The following is a 26,745-nucleotide window of genomic DNA, read 5'->3' on the forward strand; positions in this document are numbered from 1 at the left end:
GACTTCAGAAGTCTTGGGACTCCCTCCCCCCCCACACACTTCTCTTAAATAGTTTTGAAGACTTGTAAGAGACTTTTTTTTTTATCTGGCAAATGTACTGAAAATAGAAATTTAGATAAAGCTTGCACTCCACAACTACGCTTGTGTATACTGAACGCAGTTACCTTGTTAGTAGGTATCAGCTGAATTTCCCAAGCCTTTGTGTGGCAGGGGGAGAACAACAGATCTACACTTACACAGAATGTGTTATAGGTGGTGGTATTCTGTGTGAAGAAGACTTGAGTACCTGCAGATCTAATGACATAGCATTGTATGTTTTTAACATACAAGTTCCTCGTTGCTGAAGTGCATCCTGCAGTATAGGAAATGGTAAGAACTTGGAAAACCTTCTTCTCTTGTAACAGTGACTGCGTTGCACCTCTTTGGCAAGGGAGGAATTCTAGCAGAATGGTTGCTTTCTGAGATGGGAACTGTGCAAAAGAGAGTCCAGCTCTGCGAAACAGGCTGTGGGTTTTGTTTACTGTCACCTCTGCAGAATCTTCTTTTGATTTTACTTGGGACTTAAGAGTCAACGTAAATCACCTCAGTTATGTGAAAATGATGCAATATCAAATGTAGGTCTTCTGTGACTTACTCGGATTTCTTAAATGCTTCCAGCTTTGCAACTGTTCCTGATGTCTGCTTGCATGTAAATACCTTGGTATGTGTCAGAAAAGTGATAAGCACTCTGCTGGGGAGAGGAGGTTTCACCCAAGATAATGTCAATGAGAGGAGAAAAGTGTCTTGCCCCCTTCCTCTAATTGAAAGGAAATAAAATTTTAGAATATGGTAGTTTTTTCCTTTTCCTTTAGGGGAGTTAATCTTATTTTACTGTGTTTGCCTGAGTATGGCTGTTGCATGTTTCAGCTTGAACCTTCTATTTTGCTGTAGTTAACTGTGCTTAGAAGGTTCATCAGATGCTGCGCTGGTCCTGTCAGTGTTACTGAGAGCTGGAGTCTGCCTATGTGGGAAGCATCATGTTTTTTTTCATGCAGCTAGCTTTTCCCAGGTCTTTACATAAAGAAAATTGTAGTGCTGAAAACCTCAGACTCTTGTTACTGAAAGTAAGTTATCTTCAGCTGTGTTGCTTCAGTCCATTGCCTTACCTGTCTGATGAAACTAGCAGGATCTAGCTGGTGGGCAGGTGGGGAGGGAAGCTCAGCTGTGTGGGAAAATGATGTGATGTTTCAGTAGGTGGCAGTCCTTCTCTGAATCGGTCCAGGGCCAGTGGTGAGCCTGATGTCAGGAGGCAGAGAGGAAAAAAAAAAGAGGGAGCAAAGTCTTTCTGTCAGTGCCATCTTGTGGGACAAGAGCAAATAAATATGCGAGCCCGAGCACTGGTGGCTTGGAAAGAAGAGGGGTGTCCCTTCTGGTGCGGAGTGGTTTGCCTGCCTGGTGTCCCGAGGTGGCTTTGTCCGGCTGGCAGCCTTTGCTGTGAGGAGTGGGGGGAGCCTGTCTGGGCAGCACAGCAGCAGCCCTTGTTGCTTGTGGGGCCAGCAGGGAGGGGGCGAGGTGTGCTCGGAGCATCCTATGCTTCCGGAAGGGCTGGGGCTAGAGGCTCATGCTTAGCAGATGAAATCCTGATTGATCCTTGTACCCCTGCACTTCGACTGTTGTGTGGAGTGTTGCACTGTTTCATCATCCAGTTGGCTGTGCTTCTTTGAATGGAGTGTTAAAACCTAAAGTAGCAGTTGCTTTGTGTCTGATTTAGAAACAAAACATTAAAAACTGAGCCAAGCCCCTGTTTCAATGCAAATCCTCAATGCTGCTTGCTTTACCTGCTCTATGAAAGGTAGAGTGCAGTAGTGCAACTGCCTAAGATACTCCATTTAATATAGGGAATTAGATAATATAGAAATAATAAAGGGAAAAACAGAGGTGGGGGGACACAAGAAACAAATACGTGCCATTACGGGCTTGTGTACTTCCTGTTTCTGAAGGCCACCTTCACAGATCTCTCCTGACAGTGCTTAGTGATTTTTAATATATATGTATATATATGTCATTTTTATTCCCCTGCCTCCCATTGTATTTTCTACCCCCTACCCCCTGACTTGTTTTCCTTAAGGAAGAGGGAGCATGAGAGTGGTTATCAGAGAGAGGACTAGTGGTTAGTGAGAACGTGGTGATGACATGCTTAATAGTTTTTTCCAGATATATACTTGTCAAATATCTTGTGAAATTCCTACCTGATCAAGTCCTCTGCTTGATGTCCGTTCTTGCTTCACAAAAACGCCTAGGTTGTTTTGCATGACAATTTTAGGAAATTATTAGCTGGAAGTGGCAGCAAAAGCAGTGGATCTTGTTCTCTTAGGCTGGTACTGCTGAAAACCAAACTATTGCCCTAGCCTTAATTAAATTATCCCTCCCCCCCCTTTTTTTTTTTTTTTGCACCCTCTTCTCCCATCTCTCCAAAATGGGTTGTAACAGGTTTGATTCCTTCATGCAGGTCACTCAGCAGGTGAATGGAAGGGGGAGTGGAGTGTGAGTGGCATTCTTCTTTTAATGGCATCTGCGATGTTGGAGCAAACTACATAGTCCTGAATTTTTAGGGTGATTTAAGTGAGCTGAGATTTGTCTAAATAGGGCTCTGGTCTCTGTGCTGATGGCACTAACACTTTTTTTTTCTTCTTTTTTTCCATCAAGTTCCCCTCTGAGAAATTTTAAGAATGGGGACTCTGGATGTCCCGGGGCAGGGTTTGAGTGCAGGTTAAAATACTTTCCTCTTGCCCATCTGCCTGGCAGTGACTGAGCATGGTGGAGCAGGGCTTTCACAGGTGTTGAGCAGCTTTGCGCATAGCTGTGTGCTGGGCAGCTTCCTCTGAAGCCAGGAAAATGAAGTTGAATTGAAACAACACAAAAATATTTGATGGTGAGATTATTGGTGGTGCAGTGTAACATTTACTGGTGGTGAATTTGAGTAACAAAGGGAGCCAATTTAACTGGTTGCTGCTGCCAGAAGAGGAGGTCTGCTCCCACTTCTGCTTTGCCATGGCATCCTTCCCTGCCATGGCCATTTAGTCTTGTGCTGGTTTTCACATTTGCCAGCTAGCTGAGTAAATACACAAAAATCCAACCTCTTCCTTCCCAGCCCTCTCAAAAGAAAAAGGCAAGAGGGAAAAAGAAGAAAACACTCCACCATCAACAACAGAAAATTGTGCTTCCCCCAGGCCCGCTGCTGATGGGATGGTGAGACAGTTTGCCTCAGTGCGGGTTCTGAGTGCCGGGACTGATGCAAGGGAGGAGTTAGGGACACCTGTTAGGAGCAGGACTGCTTATTTCAGAACATCTTAATGGAGTTTGAAATCCAGCTCCAATTTTTAAATAATATTTTTTGAGAATCACATTCATGGGCAATTGCTCAAGCATCTGTTTGTATGTGTGTGGGATGTGTACGGTTGGTGGGGGAGCCAGAGGAAGTGTTAGGCTGGGGCAGTGCACTGGTTTAGATTAGCATGGGCTGCAATGGAAATATCCGTAGCCAGGTGCCCGCCAATTCTGTGTTTGACTTTCCTTACGACTCTTGACAGCAAGCATTTTTTTTATTTTTTTTTAATTTTTATTATTTTTTTATTATTTTTACTTCATCAGTATGAGTTTATGCTGTGTTTCATGTTTATTTCTAATGAAGTTTGAGCAGAAACATCCCTTGCTTTATTTTTTAAATGAATGGCCAGACTCCCAGTTAAATGTTCATTGCTTTGCTGCCAGTCTCTGGTGGGTTAGATTTTTTTTCTTCCAGTGTAACTGATCCCCTGAACTGGGTCAGTGTGGATCAGTTGAGCGACTGTGGGACAAAGGACACAGTGGAGAAAGGAGGGGACTGGGACCTCCTCTTTTGGCAGCAACAACCCAACCTAAAAGAAATACACCTGTACTTACGTTTCAGCTGTAGCACTCTATTCTTCAAATGTTTTGAATTCAGTCAGTCAGTACAAAGCAAAGGGACTGGAAGAGGGGGTGGGATCTCTTTCTCTCCAATGCTGCTGCCCGCCTGCCCCCCCCCCCTTGTTCACTTAATGAATAAAAAGGAGGTTTAAGAAAAACATAGTTCCTAATTCTAAAATCTGTTAGCAGAAAGTGCCTAGAAGCAGTTTGTTTTAAATCAGCAGCCATAAATACTTTTTCCTCTTTGATAAATCAACTGGTTTTCCATGCAAAACATGTTGCAGTTTTGCATTTTTTGGTCTTGAATGTTCTGTATGTTTTATTATAGAGTGCCTTCAAAAGGTATACTTTGATTACCACATTTTGTCTAAGAGCAGCCTCATTGAAATCATGACAGTTTATAATTTTTTGTCACTTGATCAAATTCTTTGTTCTCATGCGTGTTGAAAGATTTAAGTGTGTGGAGATAGGATAATCTCCCACTTTTTCTTTTGTTTAGGAAAGTGCTTGAACTACAAATGCGGAGTAGGATATTAATCTATACTAATCTAATCATTACTCGAATAGGCCATTTAAATCCATCCACCCCTCAGGCTTGCGAGCACCTTAAAGTAAATTACAAGAAAATGCATTTTCGTGCCCCTTGCCTTAAGCTAGTTTTTCACCCTGTTGTCACATGAACGTTTTGCAGAAGACTATTTCCATGGGTAAATACAGCTAAAGTACTTGTCAGTGAAACTGAAAGAGCAGTTCTTCATTGTTAAGATACAAAGTTGTAATTAGCTGACTTTGATATTGTAAACTGCTGATAGTTAAATTGACCACATCTAGGTATTATTTATGGCCTAAGTTAATTAGTTGGCATGGAGGGCTCTGCAGTTTTGAAAATGACTGTGAGCTTGTTGATTTCTTTCCTGCCTGTACTTGCTTACTAAGATGGCTTATCTCTTAATTTTTTGTTAATATTCCTTGCTAGAAGTATTTTCATTTTCAAGTGTCAGTGTATAATTCAGAATTAAGTGAAAAATTGTAATTTTATTTATAGCTGTTGTCAGCAAATGTAGTAAGAAAATGTAGATAGACCTTTAGAGCAGTCAAAAAAAATATCTCAGATCTCAGGAAAGTACTCTTGAGATAGAAATGAAACAATATTGTAGCTTAAAATGCTGCAGTCTGTTTTTCCTAATTGACACACTCAAGAGTGTGTAATTTGGGATTGTTTTGCATAGATGTAAATAAATCAGTTTTTGTATTAGTTTAGCTTGAAAGTAGCCAAGTGGGGTACTTATCTTTGTATTGTAAAAGCATTTCAGGATCAAAACCACCATGGACTTAACCTCTGCTCACCATGATTTCCTCACATCCATTTTTGTTGTGGGTGCTACTAAGGCTTTGACCAAAGAAAATTGTTACACCAAGGCCAAAAAGCTTTATTGAGCCCAGTTTGCATATGCACTGTGAAAACGGGTAATTGCTCGGTTTTCTGTAGGAACCTTGCCTGGTTTCAACTGGAATTCAGTGCTCTTCTGTTGTTCACTGGATGGTCTTGGGCTTTTCTTGGATATTATTTCAGTCTTAGTTTAGAGGCAGAGTTTGTGGCTTGTGCATGGATGTTCTGTGGTGCTTTCCACAATAGTGTCAGATATTTATGATTTTTTTTCGTTTGAAGACTATGTATGAAGGAGTGGTATTATCCCCATTTCACAGTGCTTGAGATGCAGGCTAAAGCATCTGTAGTTGGACACAGCTCCCGTGGACCTCAGTTGCAGCTGTGAGTGCTAAACATGCCGCAGAGCAGACTGAAGCCAGGCTGTGGTCCTAGGGTAGCTTAAACCTTTGTGGCAGCGCAGCAGCAGCGAGTCATGCTATTACTTGCATGTTCCTTGCCCTTCCCCCTTCTAGCATGGGTGCTTGGCAGACTCTGAGGTGAGATTGTGTGGGGAGATGGGCTGGTAGAAGTAACTCTACTAACCTGCTCTCTTTCCTGCTGAGTTGGCTCACTGTGGAGTTTGGGAGGGAGCTGGGGCTGTCACAAAGTGAGGGGGATAGTTGTGGTGCTGCCTCAGATTCATTTAAACACTTTTGTTAAGCTCAGAGCCTTGGTTTTTGAGCAGCTGAGGACACAAGCAACAGATCAACTCACATGAAATGAGATTACTTTTTGTAGCGACATAGCAATGTTGTGGCAGATGAGAGAACTGATTTCTTTGCTGTAGCTGTCAGATGGCTTCACTGTGAGACATGCAGCTTGCTGGCTGCTTACTGTGCCTTCCTGGTACCTGTAGTAAATGACACAGACATCTAAAGGAGTAGGTTTAGTGAGTTTCTGCCTCAGCACTGCCCACCACTGCACCAGCCACTCTGTTTTGCAAACTGAATTTAATTTTGGAACTAAATCACAAACTGGGACCGTTTTTTTTCTGAAGCTGCTTTCAATCCAGGCAAGTGAAATTATTTGCTTGAGTAACTTATAGAATGTGGGGAGTAGGAGGTTGTCTTTGATGGGAGAGATTTTGGGGCCTGGGAGAATGCTTATACAGGCAAGTTTTTCTTTTAAGGCTTTTGATTGATCCCTTGACCCAGCCTTGTCCCTTGTGCTGAATGGGGACAGAGATGTTGAGGGAAATGTTAATAGTTGATTGTTGTACAGTGAATATGCAGATCATTTTCAGGTGATCCTAAACTTAAAAAAAAGGGGGGTGAGGAGGGAAGCTCCCTGTGGCAGCATGCTGATGTGTGGGAGCAGAACTCCCTGCTTAGCTTCTGCACCTGAACTGTCAGTTTATCTGCTAGCCGTGGTAAGCTCATGTTTCTTCTTTGTGCCAAGCTGGGAAGAAACGGGTACATTCAACTGCTGCATTTTTGAAGTGTTTGTTTATAGCAGAGGGATGGTGTGATTTGGCTTCTACACCAAGCTCTTGACAACTGTTTCTGTTTCTCCTTCTGCATTCTCCCTTTCTTGTGGGCTTTGTTTTCCCACTTGGGTTTTGAGTCCTGATCTTCCTTTCTGCATGTTCTTACCAGTGATTTGCCTTGCTGTTTCCTCTCTCCTGTTATTCCTAGCCTAACATCAGCTGTCTAGCCTTGATTTCTGAGGTCTCAGAGACAATGTGCTGTCTCTGCTCAAAGAGAAAGGTTTTTTTCTATCTGTTTGTGTTGCTCAGGTCCCTGAAACAGCAGAGAACTACTCTAGCAAAAAAAAAAAAGGCTTGTCTTAGTCTTTATCCAATTCAGTTTGTTACAGTGACAGGGGTGATGGGCTCAAAACCTGGTGGGAAAGGGAGGGTGCAACTTTGGAGCGGAGTGTGGTTAAGGAGGAGTGGGTTTTCATAAGGCTGCAGTTCCTGTAACACTATCCATCCCTTCCCTTCCCTTGCTTTCAGCTCTTGGCTCCTGGACCGCAGCTGAAGTTAGTTCTAGAGGCTTCCTTTTCTAGTCAACAGCAGAAACATCTCCAGAGGATAACCTACAGTGGATGGGATGCATGTCTCTCTAGGGATACAAAAGGAGACAGCATGGACCCAGACATCTGAAAAAGTTTCCTAAAATTAAGTGAAACTTAGTCTTGGCAATGTCATTCTTCCACCTGCAGGTCCTCAGTTCTGGATTTAGCTTCTGTTTCATGGTGTTAGAGTTGGGCAGTTGCTTTCTCTTGGAGGCTCCCTCTTTTGGTGTTAGTGTCTGAACTGTGTTGAGACCTTCACAAAGTGTTCTGCTCTGTGCTTTGCAAATGGACTCCTCTGTGAATCTCTGACATGCTCAGTCTGTCCTAAGTGTGTGTATAGACTAGTTTAAAGAAGAAATGAACAAAACAAAGGGTCTTAAGCTGGTCAAAATTGGGTGAGTTTATTTTACTTTTTTTTTTTGTAGGGGGCGATTTCTGCTACATCTTGGAAAGAAAGTTTGGTGGGGTAGAGCCTTCAAAAATTATGCTCCAAAGCACGGGGAGCTGAATTGTTTCAAGGTTTGGATTTCCCAAAGTTGAATTCTGGAAAACCTTTTCCCAGTGTCATTTTTGGTAATGACAAGATAGGGAAGTCTGTACGAAATACTGAAAATGATAGTGTGAAGCATGGGGCACATGCACTACATGAAAAAGTACCAGTCCAAATGCGTGAAGTTTAGGAAGGCTTAAGAGAAAATAAAAGATCTGGTAATGGAAAGTGTTAGCATTGACAGGGCTACCAGGACCTGGTCCTGCAGACTGCTGATGTGCAGTCAGACATCTACTAGTGTCTGTTGAAGAGACCTGGAACTGTTGGAGTGATGTTGTACTGCCGTGCTTAGCTCTTGAAACAGGGTCTTGGATTGCTTGCTACTGGAAGTCTTGAAGCTGGATTGAATTCCACCTAATTGCTGCCTGTAATTGCTCTGAAGTTTGAGTCTGTCCTTGGTAGTAGTTAAAGCAGGTCTCAGCAAGAAATGTCCTCACTGCATACTGAATACTAATTTACCTAGTTTCACTAGGTAAACTACCCAAGTGGAATAATTATATTTTCATGGCAGTCTCTATCCTCAGGTAACTGTGGCGATGCTTAAAGTGAGGTGCATTGAGTTTTGTTTGAAATAATCCTGATTTTAATATTAAGGCAACTTTTTCACCTTTGTACATTTCTTTTGCTTCTGTAGAATATGGAGGCTTTGTAGACCTAGAGAGGACACCTCAGGTGCCCTTCCTGTACGTTAATGAAGGGTATGAAATCATAACAGGAAACCTTCCTCCTTTGTTTTCCTGCCTTTTTAAAACAGTCTTTCCAAGGGAATTTATGCAAGCAGACGCAGCCAGCCTTTTGAGGCAGTGAACTATGGCTTGTTTGACAGTCGGAGAAGTTCTTGCTTGAGCAGCTTGGAGAGAGCACAGTTGCTCACCTGTTCTCTTGGCTTGAAAGAGATTTGGACAGAATGCCTTGGCCAATAGTTGGGGCAGCAGGGTGGCACTGGGAGGGAGACAGCCTTGTGTTGGAAGCCACAACAGCTTTACATAGGACTGTGTAGGCTAAATTGTTTGGAAAGCACTAGGATCATGGAGTTTAAGGTTGAGTTGCCATGAAGTAGAACATGCATTGCTTTGTTAAGATTTGGACGTTATGTTGTGGCTTTACTTGAGGAATGTTGAAGTAACTCCACTTTAACAAGATGGCTTGAAGTTAAAGGTTATGGTGTGGATGTCTGTCTGGAAGGAGCTGCTTTTGTAGCAGGTAAAAAAAGGTATTGTGGAAGCTACTGCTGCATGCTTTAAGAGCGATCTTCATAGCTGTATTTATTGTCTGAGTACCCTAAAACTAACTATGTTGCAGGGCACTAAATACAAGGAGCATGTACTATTCATGTATTGCTTTATCAGCTGTGTGATATTGTACAGACTGGCATGTTACCCAAAATAAGGCAGGCTATTCTAGAAGCCTTGCAAAGGCTTGGGTAATGCAAATTGGGCTTGACAGACTGATTGTACAAAGTGTTTTCAGTCTGCTATTAAAAACAGATTTTCCTATTGCTTTTTGTTAGCCTTGCATTATGTTTCTTGCAATGTATCTCAAAGAGTTTATCTGTAGAAGAACTTACATTTTTTGGTGGGGAATACAAGTCACCTTTCTGTGTTATCTTTAGGGGAGACAACATTGCTTGCAGCACCAACTTTCTGAGACAAGTTTGCTGGAGTTTTTTAAGTAATTCTGCTTTGTTCGAGTGTCTGTTTCCTAAATGCTTCTGGTGCATGCTGTTGAATTTCAACTTGCTTTTAGAACAGCACATCTTACTCCGTTATCCATATATGATGTGATGCCTGCTTTTGCCGTGTGCAGAGCACCTCAGTGGGTTTTCTGTGTGTACTGAACTCCTCTGAGGCAGGATCTTTATGATCACTGTCCTAGTTTCTGCTTTTAATGCACGACCTCTTATTTTTCTATTTCTTTTATTTAGTTGGGAACTTTATGCTGCATTGGCATTTTCTATGTTAATATAACGGTATATTTTGCAAACTTCATCTTTCATAGAAGTCAGGTTTCCAGTGCAGTATGAATCTGGTAATAACATGATATCTACTCTGATCTCGTAGCTAAAAAGCTGAGGTCTTAAGGCTGGTGCTAATCACATCCCTGACCTCAGCAGGAGTTTCACATGGTTTTTTGGGGGCTGTTATAATGGAGATCACAATCTGGAGGGGGGTTTATATGTGCTCTGACTCTGGCTTATTCTGTGACTTGAGCTAAATGCTAGTATTATAGCCATTTATGCCTTTACAGTGACATCTATGGTGAATTGTGTTTCTGAGGATGCTGTAGCTCCACGTGGTTTGACTGGTATCTTTTCTTCTTAAAATGTTATGTAAGTGACAGTTTCTGTTTTAAGTGCTTCCCTGTAGGTGCTTCAGTTACATTTGAAGCCTCATCCTTAACTTGGCACACTGAACTTTGCCGTCTGAAAATCATGAGCCTCCCGTAGAAGTCCCATTAGTATCAGTTGTCTCAACACCACAGCATCAACTGTGAAGACTGGTCAGTGTAATAATACGTAGCTCATTCATCTAGTCTGAAGCTGATTTTTGTGGTATTTAAATAGCAAATACTATGCGTGTCTGTGTGTAAACTGCGCATGTTAATATACCATGTGAAATTTTGGTAACAAAATGTTTTTGCTGTCCTGTGGCATAACTATAACATTGGTGTAGTGATACATGGAGCTGTTTCTTCTTGCTCATCTCCTTGCTGTCCTTTAAACCCAGACATAATTACTAGCTGATTTTGAAGTGGTACAAAGTTCACTTTGGTGTTTTAAGTGGTGCATTTAGTGAGATTAGTGTTCGTGTTTGCATCCCTTAATGGTGAATATGGTTTGTTGCACATCTGCTGTAGCTGTGGGCTGCCTTTGTGAAGGGAAATCCCGATAGTCCAGACTTAGGCACAGTCTTACCACTTCCCTGGTATCTACAGACTGTGCAGTTGCAGTGAGTTGTTTCAGTGAGCTGATAGTATGCAAAGACTAAGGCTGAATAGCTTTCTGTAGCTGAACTGACTTGCCCCTTGATTGCCCTGTCGCCAGATCCCACACTGGGGAGGTGTGTGAGGTATATCTGGGAGGTGTTGAGTCAGCATTGCCCCTTTGGGTAACAGGGTGTAGATGCACTGACCTAGGTAAAATGTGTTCTCAAATTTCTGTAAGGTGATATGTATCATGATAATATTTCTGCATCTTCCAATATGACTATTCAATTGCTTAGTTTTAAAATCCTGTATTCATGGTAAAATGAAGTCTGATACGTGGTTTCGAGAATTTGGGGAATAAAGGCTATTGCTGCTCAGGCAGTATTTTACGGAGGGGTTTTCTCTAGTGACTGAGTTAACGCGACGACCTTTTTTTGCTTAACTTGGCTTTGGAGATTAAAAACATAGGAATGGTTTTGCTGTCTTTAATGACCTAAGGATGACTATGCAAGTTCGGATCAAAGGTCTGCTTTCTTTGTTATCCTGTGAGATAAAGATCTGTAATAGATGCCCAGTAAAAAGGTATATAAAAAAAAAAAAAAGGTGAAAATACAGCATGATAGCTCTATTAAATCTTAGTAGCTTCTGACAGTCCATAGCTGAGGAGTTTCTTGAGGTGTCGGGGACAGTATCCCTATCACTGTGTATTTAACAGCTCAATGGACCTCCTTTTGTGGCGCCTTTTTAAAAAAATAGCTTTCCCAAGCTATTTTGAGCTTTTTTTACCTTCACAGCATCCTATGGCAGTAAGTTCTTTCATTAAATTATGCATTTTATAAAAACTTCCTTTTGTTTGTTCAGCTGCTGCATCTGGTGGCAGTGGCTGACTTTGTTCTTATGTTACAGATCTCCCTGCTGTACGTGACTTCATATGGCACTAGTATACTTTGCTACATCCCATCTCATTCAGAGATGAACACTTTTAGTTTATTTACTCTTCCCTTGTATGAAAACTGTTGCATTAATTTAGTTTGTTTAAACAGCTTTCTTGTTATACCTTGTATCCTTTCCTGTTTTATAGTATCATTATTGTGGTGGATCAGAGTCATATTTAAGTTACAGAGATGATATGGAAATAATAAAAGCTGTCTGCTTGTTGCCTCTGTCTTTTCTAATTTTCCAGTCCTGTTTCTGTTGGACTTCGTGACTTGACTGATCGTTGATCTGCAGTTGTTAGCTGACTTTCATTTAGACTGCTAATTTAGAACTCGTTCTTATACATGTATAATGATGAGGTTTGGGTTTTTCATTATTTTGCCTGGGGTTAGGTTTTGCATTTGATAGCACTAGATTTCACCTGCCACTTTAACATTTGGTCATCCACAAGATTTGTTAGCTGTTTGCTGTGGGCTCAGTTTTGACTACCTTGAGTAGTTGTGTATCCTCAGCAATGTTCACTGTTCATGCCTCGTGTGAAATCGCATGGATACTCTGTTGAGTAGCGTGGGTCCTAAGTCCCTGTGGGATGCTTTTGATACTCCCATCATAGTGAAACCCAATTGTTTGTGTACAGCTGTTTTTGTTTCTTATTTCTTGAGCACTTCTGAATCTTCAAGAGGAGTTTTCTAGCTTATATTACCTTTGTTTAAAACAAAAGCAACCCTTTGTAAGGTGTCTTTTGAAAGGATATTCAGATACGATGTGTTAACTGGACTACCCTATATTTACGGCTAACTGTTTCAAAGAGCATAGATGCTTTTTGGAATGGTTACTTCCCTCTAACAAAGCAATGTTAATTCTTTTCTATTTCCATATTTATGCAAACTCCACCAATTCTCTTCTTTATTATAGCTTTTATCAATTTACCAGGCTTAGGCATTTGCTTTACTGTCCGTAGTTCTCTGGATCTCTTTTCTTCCTTGATCTTTAAAGTCTTGGTTCTTGTTTTCTGCCTTCCATTCCTCTGCTACTGAGGCTGTGCCAAATACTGTTGCATTCTATAGTTGAAATTTCTATTTAGTATTAGAGTTCTTTGAACTGACAGGTATCATATAGTCCTGGCAAATCACAAAGATATTGTGCTTGGTCACTCCCTCTGACTGTTCTGTGAGTTGTAGCATGGAGACACATTATATTTATAGCAATGCCCAGGAGAAATGCTGTATTTAAAGGAAATGGAATAGTTAGCCATTTCAAGACTTAACAGAAGTTGTTACAAGAAAAGGAAGGAATGGAGTCCATGTGAGTTACAGATAAATGCATTGACTCTTCCGTTGACAGAGGAGATAGGTATCTGAGGTCAATAGGATCTCCTTAATGGGTGGCATGGAGAAGGGGGGAAGGTTATTTTCTGTTTCTCCTTGCACAGGAACTAAGGGCTACTCAGAAAAAGCAAGCAATTGGCATGGTCATAACAAATAAAAGAAAGTGAGTCTTCATCCTGTAATTGAGCTATACAAATAATTTCTGTGGGTTTTTGTAGAAGCTGAAATTACATGGGTTACATAAGGGACTAGAGAAGTCTAAAAAAAATCCATTTCAGACTTTGAAATGCAGATAGTCCCTGAGACAAACTATTGGAAGAACATCTTGGTTAAGTATTACTATGTAATACTTGCCTTTCTGTATCCTTATTGGCAACTCTTAGATGCAGGTTTTGGGGCTGGATAGGTTGTCATTGATTTTTCTTAAGTGCTTGTCCTGATTCCACAAATGGCATTCCTAGATGCTGCTTGGAGGAGTGTATGGCCCTCTACTGCTGCTCCTCTTGACAACAACAATTTCTAGAACTCCTGGGTTCTGCTGCATGAACAACAGTTGCATTAGCAAAAGAGCTCATGCTGAAACAATCTTTGCCAGTCACTGAACTATTATAACTTGTAAAAGCACATGATAACTATACCAGAGTCGTCTTCAGAAGTTCCCAAGCTCTGGTGCTTGCAGACAGACATGTTCCTGGGTGTACGGTGTATTGCCTATTGCAGGCATGGACTCCTTGGCATTGGCTGGCTGCATGGAGGTGATAGGAACAGGATTATCTCCGAATGGGTACCATTTATCAGACTGGGGCCGAAGCTTTTTCTTTTCAGTGCCTTCTGGATCAGGATGCCAAATCAGGGCCCAGGTAGTGCTGGTGAGGTAGCATGTGTTGCAAGTGAGAGGCTGGATTTAGGACTTTGTTTTGTGAAGGTTGGAGTGGGAGTGGTTGTGTCTTGGAGAGGTCATTTAAGTTAGGGCATATGCAGCTGGGAATGTGATGACATGAGGCTAGAAGAATCCTGGACCATGGTGATGAGAATATTTAGGAGAAGGGAGGAATTGAGGTAAACGGTTGGGCCTGGCTGCTCATAGTATCATCTCTAGCTGCCCTTCCTAGCTTGGCTATCCAAGCCCATCATATAGCTCATGAACTGATGAATCAGAACTACAAAATTCTTGTAATAGCTAGTTTCTTGGAAAAACTAACGTATTTCTTTCAGATTGTGTCCCAAGGCATTGCTATGAATAAGCAGAATTGGTGTGGATTTCATTTTTGTTCTTGCCTGTAACCTGCTAGAGGCCATCTATTATTAATATTTGGAATGTGGAAATTTTTATACATAGTCTCATAAACTGTAAGTTTGAATTTCTTACATAAATGTTTTATTGAACATCAGCATGATGCTGGATGTTTGGGCTGGGAGTGGATTGTAGCTAAATTGCAGAGTTCCATGTCCGTATCTATCTATGCCACTGCCCCATCTTCCCCCCCCCCCCCCCCCCCCCCCCGGAAAATACTTGAACTGTGACATTTCCCAGCACTGCAAGTGAATCTTTTTCCCTTGACAAGACAAGATGTTTCTCTCCTACACATGGGCTCAGGTGCTGCTTTCATCAGATACTGAACTGGTTTAGCTTGTGAAACTTGCAGCAAACTTCCCACTTCTTGCTGGAATAATTTTCTGCCAGTTCAGGTTGTAGAACTGGGTTCCTGTGGGGATTTAATGACCCCGTAAGTGAAAAGTGTGAGGTGGTGTGGGAGAAGAGTTTTCCCTCCTGAAAGCTTGCCCTGATCTATGGGCTTGCAGATCCTGAGTAGGAATGGTTTACCTAGACCTGCAGCGTGTGTCATGCCCACAAGTGTCTGCGTCACCCTTTATAGGGATGACTAGCTGCTGGCCCGGCAGCTGCTGAATGCCCTTGAGTTACAGGCTGTTGCATTAAATTGGTTTCAGATTTCTGTCTTCCTCACCCTAAGGTGCTGGGCCCTCTGGCTGCCCCACTGCTGCTTAGGCAGCTCCACCAGCCTTGCAACAGGAGTGGTTGGTCACCAGAACAGGTGGTGGTGAGGCTCATCCCTGCTTCCTGGATAAAGTCCTGTGCCTGCTCTTTCAATGGGTGTTACAAATGGTGGAGGATCTTGGATCGCGTTATTGCAGGTACCTGGGAGAGAGGGAGAAATGCAGCCCTGGGTTCCTTGTTAACAGTATTCGTACTGACTGAAATCAAAATGGTAAGCTGTGAATGAAAACGGGATTGCTTGGGAGGAGCTATAGCTCAGGGGATGTGCATGCAGTTTTGGGCTCTTCAGTGAACTTTTAGTATTGGAAACATTGAAATGAATTCCCTCTGATCTAATTGAAACCTGAAATCTTGGTTTTGGGAGCTTGTTCCTTTCTGCTAACTATTTTGGAATTACTTCTTCCAGTTGGTGATTCTAAAGGAAAGCTTCAAGAGACTATATGGAAAATCAGTAAGCATTTATTCTTAATTTTTGGCACTTCCCACAGTACAGGCAGGAAGCAGTTGAAATTTTGGATTAAATCCCTTTTTACCTGAAGGGTATAACAGTCCGTCCGTCCCTCCCTTCCTTCCTTCCTCTTTCTTAAATTGCTGTCTTTCCCTCATCTGCTTTTTTTCATGTGTCTACTCATGTGTAGTCAAATTCAGAGCAATGCCAGAAATCTCAAAATACCAGTTCCCCTTCAGTCTTTCTCCTCCAGCTACTGATACATATTTAATGCTACAAGCATTGTCCTGGTTTTTTTTTCCTGTTAATATGCTTATTTTTAAAAGTGTGCGCACACAAACAGCGTTCCTAAGCATGCTGATAAGCAGTAGGTGAAACAGTGTGTTTGAGGTCAGTGGGGCTGTTTTTGTGGCTTGTACTTTGTCTGTAGCTGGTTCTCCATTGATGCTGAATCTGTGCATCATCTGATCACTTGGCTGTATGCATTTGTTCCAGATGAAATGTGAGCATGTGATAGCATTTAAGTTGTGGCTAGAGCACGTGGTAGTGTAGTAAACCAGCCAGCAGGCTATTTTAAGAGGGCAGATGATAACCTCATGTAGTACGGAATCCTTTGCAGTAAGATGACTCCTTCCCCTGCCTCTAGCTCTTGCTCTCTGACATGCTCTGGGTGTGTCTGTCTATAAAAACTGCTGTTTTAAAAACAGTCCCTCTCAGCAATCTTACTATGTGTCTGTGATACTTTGATGGTAGTGACTTAAACTGGTATTTAGCTACTATTTTCCCTATTTTCTGTTTTGCAAATGGAGAGTGGGATTGCAGGTAATGCTACCTATTTTGGACCCAGAGAAGTTGATTTTCCTAGTTGTGGGGTTTTTTTTCCACACTTTTCACTATAGGAATTAAGTTTTCTCTTCATTACATAGGCCTCTTCTCACTCCATACAGCATGGTTTTTGAAACTAAGCTGACACTTCAGAAATCAGAGAAATTTTGGCAGAACATGTATCTAGACAGAAGGCATTTTAAATCAGTTATGGCAAGCCATCCTTCCTGTGTTTTTAGGTAAGACTATGGAGATGTTCACAGTTTAGCTGATGTGTATTACTTTATTTTAGAAAATAAATCTAAAATTCAAGTATTCCAAAAGGAGGCATCTCCCTTCCTAATGTTTGAAACCTAGTTGCAATTTTCCTGAGTGCATTAACTCCCTCTTCCTTAGCAACTGGTTTATTCTGAGCTTTAAAAAATTCAGTGTGTCACTACTGATTTCAGCCATTAACAAACAGCAGTTTGTAAAACCTTGCACAGAGATGGTTCGGTTCTGAATGTTTATGTTCAGGATCTGCTTTCAGACCCTGGCCAGGCCAACTGGGCAGCCTGTTTCAGTAGTCTTACACAACTGTCATCGCTGCTGTCCTGTCATCTTGATTTCTGCTGTGACTGTGTGATCTGCTTGAGGTCAGTCTTCAAGTACAATGCACTTTCTACTTTGAGTTAGTGTGAAGTGTTGGTCTGGTGTTTGTGCAGAGCCATTTTTTGCGTAGTTCTTTTGTTAAGGCTTTTTCCTAGCTTGTTTAACTTACAGGGGGAGAAAAAGAAAAATAAGGAAGAAATTGTAGATGTACGAGAATAATGGAGCCATAATGTATGTTTGTACTTCAAGATGGAAAACAGTTTGCAGATTCCATTACAGTAACTTTTCTTGCAAGTACAACATTTATCTATAAATTATGCAGGAGAAGGTGGATATCTGCCTGTGAACTTTACCTAGTACTTCAAGACATGATAGACATCCTTTAAACTGGCATGTGTTCTCCATGCTGCTCTATTGGGACGGTGTTGTGTGGGGTTGGTGGAACGATGGGTGCCCAACAGGGTCTGAAGCAGCAGAAGCTGTGTGATGGAGTATCTTATCAAAACCACAGTCTACTACTACTGTGATTTAAAAAATAAATAAATAAAAAAGTAAAGTACAGGCACTGAAGTGACCAGCCACTCCCATGACTTGCAGTTGATCACATCTATAGTCTTGGGAAGGTGACCAGTTGATACTGTTACAGACATCACCTGCATTTGGAAGACCAGAATGTGCCACTTGTTTCTTTTCTTTTCTTTTTATTGTAATTGGCATGTTACTGACAAACTAATTCAAACTAATTATCAGCATCTGCCTCATAGAAAGGCCTAAAAACCAACTTGACAGGCTTTCTCCTGCTACATTGATCTTTAATGAACTAGTAGTACAAGAAGAGACTTGTGCCTCTGATTCTGAGAGTAGACATTTAATGTTGAAGTAGATATTAGCATTGTTCTTGGGGGGGGTGTGTGTGGGGCAGGACCTAGAAGCTGCTTTCCTACTCTGCCACCTGTTTCTTTTGGGAAAATCTCCTGTTCTGTGGGGTTTGCTGTTTGCTTTTGCTTGTAAAACTTGGGGCAGTTGTGGCACTGTATCCAATCCCCATGGCAGTTTTGGTTTCTAGCGCATTCACGTCCTTTAGTGCTGAATAAGTTTGTCACCTGTGGTGTCCAAAAGAAACTCTATGAAAGCAGGAACTTTCTTTTTAGTGAAAAGTTACTGACATATTGCAGTTCTTCTGTAATATCTATGCTGATAAGCACTGCAGAAGCATATGTGGTTTTTTCATTACAGGGTCAGGTAACACAGTCGCTTTTAGGAGGAAAAATACCTTGTGACACTCTTGAGAAACTTCTTGCTGGTTTCTTGTGAGGCAGTTCTATCAGCCAGAGACTTGAGCTTTTGGCCTCTGGAGCATTGCTAGGGTACACATCTGCCATAGTAGAGCACAGAAGATTAAGTAGAGCCCATCAGCAAATTTAGGAAATTAATGTAACTTGTAGTTAACAGAGCACCTAGGCTTGGTCATCCAAATGTGGCATTGTCATTCTGTACAGCAGGTGTTCATCTAAGCAGGTGGACATGGTACTTCAGGCAGTGAAGTGCTTGTGTCTAATTTTTACTTCTCATTCAAATGCCTTTGGTTCATTCATTTTTACAAGTTGGACCATTGGGAGAAGGCTAAGGTGGAGTTTCAGTTCTTATTTTTAGAAAGAAAAGCTAGTTATAGTTCAGTAGAATATCCTTCGCCTTTTTTGTGTGATTTTTGCCAGAACGTATGACTACTTAACAGTGTCCTTGTTTATCAGATGCAATGGCAATCTGAGGTGGCATGTGCACTTATTAGCCAAAAATTAATTTTACCATTTTTATCACTGAATGCTTACCTTGCTTCATAGCAGAACTGACTGTGTTTATTTCCAAGTGTGTACTGTACTTGGTCCTGTGTGTCTTCTTACTTACACACAGTATTCCCTATGCATTTTGGCCTGGATTTCCACAGCTGCGTTTCCTGATTTATTTTTGGAAAGTAATTCATATAGTTTGTGTGTGTATATCAGAAAGAGAGTTGACTTCTACTGAGCTGAATCTTCCTTGGGCTATATTTCTGGCCAAGTTTCCCTGTTGAGGTGCCTCTCTTCATTGGCACTAAAGGTGCTTATGCAATTGCTTTATTTCAGCTAAGCAAGTAGGCATAACCTGTCATGTTGGCAGGTTCCAAGGCATCTCAACTTCAGTGTCCCAGTCAGATTATATCTTTGGTAGTTTAATTCCAACAACTTTTATTTTTGCCTGTAGTTCCAGGAGTATGAGCTTCTTTAAGCCTTAGTACTCGGTCATGCATTAATAGTGTATGCCACTGATTGTCTTTTTTTTCAGTGGTAGCTGAGATTATCCGTGTGGCTTCATCTATAAGATTCAAAACCTAGAAAGCAATTGGAAAGTGATTTAGGATAAAGGTGTGACGTGGTTCTTGTTTTGCTGTGCAGGTAGAAATTTGAAACAGACTTACGTTTTCTGATGTGCTTATACAAATGTAGGCAGTGCTGCCCTTTCTGTTTTTTAAATTACATCTTGGTTTGCTACTACTAGAAGCTAATGGTTAAAAATACCAAATTCTACAACTCTCTTACTAAAGAATACATGTGGGGACACTAGCTTGTTGTGTCACATTATAAAACCAGGCAGACATGGAAAGCTTTGGAAATTGTACGGTTCATCTCCAAAAAGGAATTTAGTATTTCTTTGTGTAGATTTTTTTTATGCCCTTTTTTGCTGTGGTTGGTGAAAAATAAGTTGTGTATGTTTAATTTTGGCAATGTTCAGATGTTGACTTCGAAGTAATGGCTTAGGTAAAATGTTATTTAGCATTTGAAATTAATGCTCTGCAGAATCATTCATGCTTTGATGCAGCTGGTTTGGGCAAAAAATTCTTGGAGCTGGAAAGCCTTAGTACATTTTCAGGGACTGAAGTTGTTTGTTTTAACCTTTGTCCTCTTCAGTTTTGTGCTGTAAATGTATATTTGGATACATGCAGACAGATGTGTGCACAGACACTACAAACTTCTATATACGTTTTTATTGCTGGTTGTGCCTGCTTTTGTAGATAACATGTTAAGTCTTAAAAATATTACTAGTTGTAGGAATTAAATAAAACTTTTTAGGTGACGTTTTTTTAGTATGACTAAGTTTTTACTTTTGAGGAACAGGTTTATATGAGCAGTAAAATTTATTCCAGCTCTCCTCTTAAGTTTTATATATTCTTTACTGCTGAGTTCTAATTTCTCTTGTAACTGTTACTGAATCACACAGAAAGCCTGCACTGCAGGTCTGTTCTCCCAGTTATTTTCAAACTTTTTCTCTTGTCTTACTCTTAATTTTTGAAATGAAAAATTTTTTTAGCTCTCCGGTGTGCTGTGCATTACTACGTTTGGGCAACAATATGCTTCATAGAGATTTCTGGAACATTTGTAGTTCCTTCCTCCCTCAGTTGTCATAGTTCCCTGCTTTTCTTATCTCTCCTTTTACTGCCACAGCTTTCAGATGATAATACATAGCTCGAGAAACAGCTGCTGTGTAATAGCCGAGTAAGACTCGGCACCACTAATGTAGTGACCTAATAGATGAAGAAATTTCTGCTTTGCGTGTAGGCTTGCCCGTGGGATCTTTTTTCCACCTGGGGCATATTAGGTGTCATCACAGAAAGGTGGACCCCGGATGGCCTCTGTGGCTTCTCCTTGCCAGCTGCTCCAGGGGTAGAAATGCACTGGGGGTGGTGTCTCAATGAAGGGAGGTGCTGGAGATTCTTAGTGTTTTTCAAGAAGGTCATCTATTTCTAACCATGAGTTGCTTTTTTTCCTACCACTTGTTTATTCATGCTCCTGTGGCCAAAAATGCTGCAGCCAGTATGCTAAGGAACAGGTGGAGTAACATGTTGTCCATGGTCATGCTATGTTTTGCCAAGCTGCCTTGCTCATTTCCTTTCATTTCCTCCGGGTGACTGAGCCAATGTTCTTGTAATCTTTCGTGCTAGGGGCCCAAGGCCACCAAACTGAGCTGGGAAGTGGCCTGCCAGTTTAGTACACACATTTTACAGCTTATTTTGGGGCTGGATGGTGAGGTTAGCAGTGGCAGCTCTGTCTGTGCTTGCACAGATATCTGGGCTGCTCATAAGTCAGCTCCTCAGCTGCAGCAGTTTATGGTGCAGTGCTGTAAAGAAAGCCGTCATCTACTTTTGTCAGGTGGATGCTTAAAATGTTAGTATCCGCAGGGAATTCTGTACCTGTGTATATTCAAGACGCTAGTCTAGCAAGGAAATATTTAAGGGCTATTTTACTCTTAACCAGTATATGAACTTTTGTTACTATGACTGTTGGGTACAGCTGTACTGATGCTCTGGTGGCTTAAGGATACAAACAAATTAAGATTGGTAGAAGACATATTTGAAGAAAAAGTATGTGTCTGGAAGCTTGGCTGCACCATCCCTGATTTTTTTTTATTTTTTTTTCCCCCTGTCTCTAGTTGCAGAATTTGCCTTATCACATGAAGTACCTTAATTTAAAAGTATTTCCTCCAGAACTGGCTTCTGACTTCTAGTGGGCTAGAAGGGGGAATAAAATAGTATAAAGCATACCTGAGGCCTTGAAACTGAGTGATTTGAAGAAAAGAATGCTGCTGCAGGCTTACTGTATGCTTTTAGTCTGCTCTCGTCAGGTATATTCTCAACCTTATTTTCCAATTTCCTTTCACTAATTCCTCAGTTAATGTTTCTCCAATTTCAGTAGTTACTGGTTGTTGCAGGTATATGAGGGACAAGCATTGTTATGTTAATTTTCCTTACTGCTATTGGATCATAAATGCTGTTTGAACAGAAGTCTATCCACTGGGGGTTGGTGAAGGGTTTAGATGACTTAAAATGACCTGAATGTATTAACATGGCCATGTTGAATGTGATGAAGTTTAAATGGATGCATGCAGAGATCAGTCTTGTTTTAAAACATGAGGGGATGGATTTGGTAGTTTGACAACCAGCATGTGGTTGAACAACTGGTATGTAGATAAAGTGGATCTTCAAGGCATTTCATTTGGTATTTAAGAAATGTCAGTGATGGAAAAATCAACATGGCTCATGAAATGAATTAAAAAACTGGCTTATTAATAGGCTTTAATAAAATTACAAATGTGGAGTGGCCATCCATTGTACACCTTGCTGTAGGGAACTTGGTGCCATTGGTATTAAACTATGTATTTAACATGTCATTAATGACCTGGAAGAGGCCATAAAATAATTGTCAATAAAATTTGCAGCCAGTTGAAATCCTAGGGGCAAAAATTGCAGGCATAGTTATGGAAAGACAGGCTTATATATTTGGAATTGGTGGGGTTGTGGAAAGAGAAGCCAGAATCTGTGGGTCAGGGTAGGCAATCAGCAGGCTTTGGCAGTCAGTGTGCTGTAACTAACTGAAAGGGCCCGGTGCGCTCTTGAAGCGTGTGTGGGATGTTATAGATTGCATAAGACCCCTTGTTATTGGGCAGTTTGGTCTGGTCTGCTTCTGGAACACAGTATCTGCCTGGGATGTTGTTGTGGTTTAACCCCAGCTGGCAGCTAAGCCCCACACAGCCGCTCACTCATTTCCCCCAGACCTGGTGGGATGGAGGAGAAGATCGTAAGGGTAAAAGTGAGAACTCGTGGGTTGAGATAAAGATGGTTTAATAGGTAAAGCAGAAGCCACACAGACATAGAAGCAGAGCTAAACAAGGAATTCATTCACCACTTTCCATCAGCGGTTGAGTGTTCAGCCATCCCCAGGAAAGCTGGGTTCCGTCATGCATTAACAGTTACTTGGGAAGACAGAAGCTATCGCTCCAAACATCCCCTCCTTCCTCCTTCTTTCTCCAGCTTTACATGCTGAGCGCTACACCATGTGGTATGGGATACCCCTTGGGTCAGTTGGGGCCAGCTGTCCTGGCTGTGTCCCCTCCCAGCTCCTTGTGCCCCCCCCGCCTGCTCGCTGGTGGGGTTGGTGAGGAGCAGGAAAGGCCTTGATGCTTGTAAGCGCCGCTCAGCAATAGTGAAAACATCCCTGTGTTAACAGTGCTGTTTCCAGCACAAATCCAAAACATAACCCCATACAAGCTGTTACAAAGAAAATAAACTACCCCAGCCAAAACCAGCACAGGTATTGATGTGTGAAATGTTGAAATCCAGGAAAGAACAGAAGAATGTGAGAAGAATATTAGGAAACAGGCAGGTAAGAGGCATATGGGGTTGAGTCTGCTAAGCTTGAAGTTCATTGATTCCCAGCTACCTATTTATAAATTGCAAAGTGTTTCCAGTGTCCTGGTCTGTCTTTATTTAATAGGTGTGCTTCATTTTAATACTTAAAGCATATCTGCATGTGGTCAGTTGTATGGAATTTAAAAACAAAGGTATGTTACTTAAATAACTTGTTCAAAGGACTTGGCTTGACTGGGTCCTCATCTGATGTGATTTATAACTGTTTTATACTTGTACCCTGGCTAATGCTTTACCTGTCTGTCTTGGTGGAAGATGGGATTGGATGAATGAGAGTAAACTTCATCACAAGTAGAGTCTCTGAAGAGTGAAAAACATCGTTTGCCTGGGAAGCAAGGGTATATTGGAAATATTTTTTCATAAAGCCTTGTTTATTGTCTATATATGCCTATCACATAATGTTTAAAAGAGAAATCTCAGTATTTCCAAGGTAATGTCTTTCTGAGTGTTTGCATTTTTAGGTTTTATGAGCTGTAAGCATATGCAAGTTTGAATTCACGTTGTGCTTCTGATATGATTTCAAAAGCGGGTTACGCTAGTATCATAGAAGATAATTTAGCATACAGACCTTGTTATTTGATAAGTTTGCAATATAAAAATAACTTTGCTTGATACTTGATTCTCAAAATTCAGCTTTGATTCTTGCAATCACAGAATTGGGGGTATTGTATAGGGGGGATGTTTGTCAACCAGTGACATTGAATAGGGAAGTTACTGAACGATTCTTTCGTATCTCAAGATACGATGTTTTGAAGAGTCAATTCTCACAGCTGATCTGTCTGTAAATACCCGAGTGAAGACTGTAGTCCACAGGCAAGTTGGACTTCTCTTGAGAACTTGCAGTAGGCCATTTTTCTGTAGCAGTCCCGTAGAAGATCCAGAGCATCTTGATGCTTTTACACATGTCAGAGTTTTCAAATACGTTGGGGGAAACGAGCAAACCTCCATGAAGATAGAAGAAGGATATGTTTGGTGGGGTTTTTGTTGTTGGTGTGTGGGATGGGTTTTTTTGGTGTGCGTTTTTGTTTCTTTTGAAACAAGGTTTTATAATCAAGTAGTTCTGTTCATAACGAATTAGCCTCAGAACTTTAGATCACCTAAGCTTGTTTTCCCTTGCATTTTATCTCTCTAGGTTAGATTATTCTTAAGTATTTATTTAGGAGAAAATCTCTCTGGAGGGTGTCATGTCCCCCTCCCCCTTTATCAAATGCTACTGACGAACATACTGGCCATGAGCATGCTGAGGGTGGTTTCCTGTCAGAATTGCTTTATGTAGAATAGCAAGGAAGCAAATGGTTCTTGTATCCTCCTATTGTGTTGTTTCCTGTGAAGTAGCAGACTGGATGCGTGTCCTGGATACAGGCTTTTTTTATGGCAATATGCGTGTTGGGATGATCCAATCAAATCGTTCTTGGTATCCTTTATAGTCTCAGCATAGCAGGAAACAAGGCTTCCTCTTGTCCTGTTGTTTTCCCGTTAGCCTGACTTTTGGAGGCTCTCAGAATCCACAATGAAGGTGAGCAAAAAAAAAAATTACTTAGGATTTTTTTAGAGAAGTTTTTGTGGGTTTAAGATGTAATTTGTAATCTTATTCTTAAACATTCCTTTTCTTGGTTCTCTCTCCCCTGTAGTACCTTTGGGATCTAGTTTCTGGTGTCTGCACAAGCACCTCTATTGCATGTAATTCCCTTTTTTTAGGATCAGGGCCGTTGTTTTGTGATTCTGTTCATACTTGTAGTTCGCTGCTTTAAAAATTACCACAATAAGCATGTAATTAATGAAAGTTTTACACTCCTGATGCCTTCTTGTTCCGTAACAGCTTAAATGTTCTTCGCCAATTTGAGCAGTGGTTAGGCTAATGTCCAGTCGGGTTTTGTGTTTAAACCAGGTTTCATGTGTTCTGCTGTCAGTCTCTTCTGATCTCTACTTATTATAAAATATGCTATTAATAAAACTTTAATTTTTGTACAATCTGATTGTTCTTTATTTGCTTAATTTTTTTTTCTGTACATAGTCTTTAAATACTTCCTTGTGTTTCAGGAAGAACCCTACAGAGTTTACACCTAGGCCATTCCCTGGTTCTTTTTCTTACAGCTTCAAATAAATAAGAGTAGTCTTTAAATTATCTGTAGGCCAGTGAAATGATGAAATAACTATTTGACTTTATTTTGTGTGAATGATAACTGCTTGGAGTATATCAGTGTTTGCCCCTGACTGTTTGATTCTGCACCTGTCTTGTGGCATTGCTCTTTGAGCTGTATACGCACTGCCTGAGCTTGAGAGATTTCATTACCTCTACAGCCAAGGTAGAACTGCGGCTCGCAGGGACCAGAGAATGATCCGCAGTCTGAGGGGAAAAAAATGGGTGTGTTAGTATATGTGAGTACCTCAAGTGTTGTGAACGCTTTGGGAGATACTTTTTTTTTTTCCTTCTTATGAATAGTACTGTAATTGAAAGTTTCCTAAATCTGCCCTACCTTTGTCAGTATATCACATAAACAGTCACAACTGGTCTGGCAGCCCCTTCTGTCACTACTTTCCGTAGCTTTCATTAAAATTTTCGCTTCTCTTGGGTTCAACTAGCTGCTTTTTGTCCCTTTCTGTCATCTCCCCTGGGAACATGGGTTTTTCCACTCCTGCCTCTGAAGGCCATTTCCTGTGGTACAGACATTCTGATAGCGCCTCTGGGATGGGTCTGTTATCAGGAAAATAAACAGGTTTTTGTTGACTTTTTGTCTAAAACAGCTATGCTGTGGGAAACTAAATGTCTTTGTGTTTCTTAAATCAGTTGGAGCAACTGTAATAGCTGTCTCTTGTCCTCTTTCTAGTCTTGCACAAGGGAATACCGTGACTCCTTTAAACCTATGCAGAATCTGTTGTGAGAGCTATTTTCATGAGAGTTTGAAGGAGTGTTTCCATTACTTCGGGCAAATATTATGTGGGGGTTTAAGTCTCTTCTTTTCCCCCTGAAAATCCAGATGTTTAATGTCATCACCCAGTGCCTGAAAATTACTGCAGTGTTTTCTACAAGATAGTTTGAGGTTTGGATCTCTTCCCCACAGTTAAAAAAGAAAAATAAAATAACCCTCACCTCTCATCCCTCCCGCTTCCCAAACTTCATTCTCCATCTAACCTACCCAGCAACTTCATTAATTTTCAGGAGTTCTGCTTTCCTCTGTGTCTTACAGAATAAAGAGATAACATGTATGTTGTTACAGTACTTTAAGAAGTATTTGTAGTAATTTCAATAGTACTTTATGAATGATCAGGTACAGTGGTTGTGAGTTGCTACCGGAAAAGAAGTGTATGCCAAGAGTAATGGTACCCAGTAACTTTTTTGGCCAAAATGTCTGAGGAAAGTGTCTCTCTTCTGATAATTGTTTTATTTGACTTTCCTGTAACTTAAATGACATGATATTTTTAGCTTGTATCTTCTTCAGTTTCTCTCAAATGCAGCTGTTTCTATATTCTCTTTCTATGTAAAAATGAAGTGGTTTGTGGGTTTTTTGTGAGTT

At 41.0% G+C, this 26,745-nt stretch overlaps 1 protein-coding gene across 4 annotated transcripts in view; it reads left to right on the forward strand.

The window, feature by feature from the left end:
• The window catches only part of ARHGEF7 (Rho guanine nucleotide exchange factor 7), a 125,851-nt gene that overhangs the window by 23,111 nt on the left and 75,995 nt on the right, over nt 1-26,745 (forward strand). The gene's annotated exons all lie outside the window — the stretch shown is intronic.

The sequence above is a fragment of the Falco rusticolus genome, chromosome 2 (assembly GCF_015220075.1).
Source record: "Falco rusticolus isolate bFalRus1 chromosome 2, bFalRus1.pri, whole genome shotgun sequence".
NCBI lineage: Eukaryota > Metazoa > Chordata > Aves > Falconiformes > Falconidae > Falco > Falco rusticolus.